This window comes from Grammomys surdaster, unplaced genomic scaffold (genome assembly GCF_004785775.1).
Source record: "Grammomys surdaster isolate TR1022 unplaced genomic scaffold, NIH_TR_1.0 1136, whole genome shotgun sequence".
Lineage (NCBI taxonomy): Eukaryota > Metazoa > Chordata > Mammalia > Rodentia > Muridae > Grammomys > Grammomys surdaster.
Window position 1 is genome coordinate 1,213,384 of NW_021605555.1, and position 3,305 is coordinate 1,216,688.

Consider the following 3,305-nt stretch of genomic DNA (forward strand, 5'->3'; position numbering starts at 1 on the left):
GTTGAGTGCCAGAGGCCCTGGCCTGCGCCCCAGTTGGGTGCCAAGTGACCCTGTCCATTTGGGTCAGTCAACAGGGTCTAGCAAGAGAGAGAGTGGGGATGAAGGGGCAAGAGACTTGAAGAATGGAGACAAGACAGAGAATCTGTTAAAGTCCTGTTTATTGAAAGGAAATCATGGGTATATACATAAGCATAAATAGAGGGATGCAGCTTAAGATGCTTTACCAAGTGGGCCTTGCAGCTGGGGGCATTAAACAACAAAACAAGATATGTGAGGGAAAACAAGATGTTTATCAGAGTGTGCTTAGCTGTTGCAGGCTGCTTGCAAAACAAGTCTCTTGTCAGGGTATATGGTCTGAGATGGCTGCAAAGATGATAGCCACTTTCTGCCTGGACTTTGGCTCCTAAAAGATGTGCAGTATTGTTTTCTGAGGAAATGCTTTGCCCAATTTCTTTGATACACATAGGGACACGCAGATCTATTTTAATTTGGTCAGTTATACGGCTCAAGGAATTTTGTCTGAAATTGTTCAAAAAGTTGGGGCTGGAAAGATAAGTGTTAAAAGTACTTGTTGCTCTTTCAGAGGACTGGAGTTAGATTCCTGGTAGTCTCAACTGGCGGCTCACAATTGCCCTTAAGTCCAGTTTCAAGTAACCTGACTCCCTCTTCTGGCCTCTGTAGGTACCAGTCACACACATGACGAATATGCATATATTCAAGTAAAATATTCACGCATGCATACACACATACACACACATATCTCTTTACTATGGTAAGATCTGTGGTAATACAGTCTGACATTTTTAGTACGGTCATCCATGTCACTCTTTTTATCTCAGAGAACCAATCTTTTATTCACTAATTTTCTCTGTGGATCTAGGCAGCTATTGGGACAGCCATTAGTCATAGCTCATTCATTTTTGATGTCTGAATATGGTGACTTCAGATTTTGTCAAGCTTTGTGGCTGTTTAAAGTAGTAGGAATATCTATGGCCATACCACCCTGAATGAACCCGATCTCATCTGATCTCGGAAGCTAAGCAGGGTTGGGCCTGGTTAGTACTTGGATGGGAGACCACCTGAGAATACTGGGTGCTGTAGGCTTTTTAAAAAAAATGAAGTGGGAGGAAAAGTTCTGTTGGAATAATGCCTCCATAGGTGGGAAGCTGAAGCAGATACTTTTGATACAAGTAACTGAAAATCCAAGTTGTGTAGTTAACATACAAAGAGACTTTGTTTTATTCTATTAAGAGGGAAGGGTAGTCTGAGTATGAATAGTTTAATGGTTCAGCTCATTACTCAACCCAAGGCTTCTGTCTGCCCTGTGTTGGTGAGGTCCTATACTCACCGGGGAATTTCTCACACAGCATGGGCTATCAGAAAAAGAAGGGCACTTTCTTCCTAGATGATACCTTTTACCAACTTTACAACATTCAAATAACAATGTGCACCATGCTTTCATAGCTGTGACTCTCTTCTTTCCCATCTTCAGATGAACCATAACAAATAAAATGTTGGACTCATATGGTTGCCACATTCAAAGACATTCAGTTCAACATTGTCTTCACTGTCTCTGTAGAATTTCTTCATTCATTATAATGGTTACTGTCTTAGTCAGGGTTTGTATTCCTGCACAAAAAACATCATAACCAAGAAGCAAGTTGAAGAGGAAAGGGTTTATTCAGCTTACACTTCCACATTGCTGTTCCTCACCAAAGGAAATCAGGACAAGAACTCACAGTGCAGGAACTTGGAGGCAGGAGCTGATGCAGAGGCCATGGAGGGATGCTGCTTACTGGCTTGCTTCCCATGGCTTGCTCAGCTTGCTTTCTTATAGAACCCAGGACTACCAGCCCAGGGATGGTACCACCCACAATAGGCCCTCCCACCCTTGATCACTAATTGAGAAAATGCCTTACAACTGGATCTCATGGAGGCATTTCCTTAAGGGAGGCTCCTTTCTCTATGATAACTCCAGCTTGTGTCAAGTTGACACACAAAACCAGACAGTACAGTTACCTTTGGGGAGAATGTGGCCACTGTTAGGTTTCCTAGGCTCAAGTGGATGTCCCCACATCCATTCACATTTAGGCAGCACTATCTGGACTCAATGTGTTGTCAAAACAAAAACAGAAAATAAAATGTGATCATTTGTATATGCTTGGCCCAAGGAGTGGCACTATTAGAAGGTATAGCCCTGTTGAAGTAGGTGTGGCCCTGTTGGAGTAGGTATGTCACTGTGCATGTGGGCTTTAAGATCCCCAACCTAGCTGCCTGGAAGCCAGTATTCTGCTAGCAGCCTTCAGATGAAAATGTAGAACTCTCAGTTCCTCCTGCATCATGCCTGCCTGAATGCCGCCATGTTCCTGCCTTGATGATAATGGACTGAACCTTTGAACCTGGAAGCCAGCCCCAATTAAATGTTGTCCTTATAAGATTCTCCTTGGTCATGGTGTCTGTTCACAGAAGTAAAACACTAAGGCATAAAACATGAAGTTGAGAAGGATATTATGGAGGGGACATGGGAGATGGTTGATAAGGAAAATGAGCATGGGAAACCTACCAGTGGCCACATCTTCAAAAGTTCTCTTCCTCAGCAACTATTCATAGGCAGTAGCTCTTTAGTTCTGGCTAAGCCACATGGTAGAATTTTTGGCTTGCTTGGATTTTGTACAGGTCTTGTATAGGTAAGCACAGTTCTTTTGGGTTCATAATTATGACAGCTATGTCATGTCCAGGTGACAGTATTTCATAGCCATCCTTTGGCTCTTACATTCTTTTGGCCTCTTCCTCCATGTCCCCTGAGTCTTGGTGATTGTGGGATTGATACTGGTGTCCCAATTGGGGCTGAGCTCTCATACCTTATCTTCTGCACCCTGACCACTTACATATCTATCCCTCCATCGACTGCTGCCCAGGGCAAAAAGAAGCTTTGCCAACCAGAGCTGAGAGAAATTCATGTTTAAGACTATAAGCATAAGTATTTAGAAGGTAGTTCGATGTCATGACCAAATAATACAGTAACAATGTCCTCCCCAGCCATAGGCTTTTGACTGAGGTTATAATACCAGGCCAAAAAAAAAATTTTCCCTCCTGTGCAGCAGGCTTCAAATCCAATCAGAAAGTGGTTAGTTACCAGGTAACATTAATGTCAATGCTGTTCTAGTAGGGACATCTTGTCTTGGCAGGCTAGTATGGCAGCATACAGGGTCTAGCACTGGGTAAAACCATTGAAGTCTTTTCTTTCCCAGCAACCTGCATGCTGCCTCTGACTTTATGAAAGTTAGCCAGTGTGGAGGGAAGCG

At 43.2% G+C, this 3,305-nt stretch overlaps 1 non-coding gene across 1 annotated transcript; it reads left to right on the forward strand.

The window, feature by feature from the left end:
- Positions 1-985: 985 nt before the first annotated feature.
- Positions 986-1,104, forward strand: LOC114634902. The gene has a single exon (XR_003713391.1). It is a non-coding gene; the product is annotated as a 5S ribosomal RNA (ribosomal RNA).
- Positions 1,105-3,305: the final 2,201 nt, after the last annotated feature.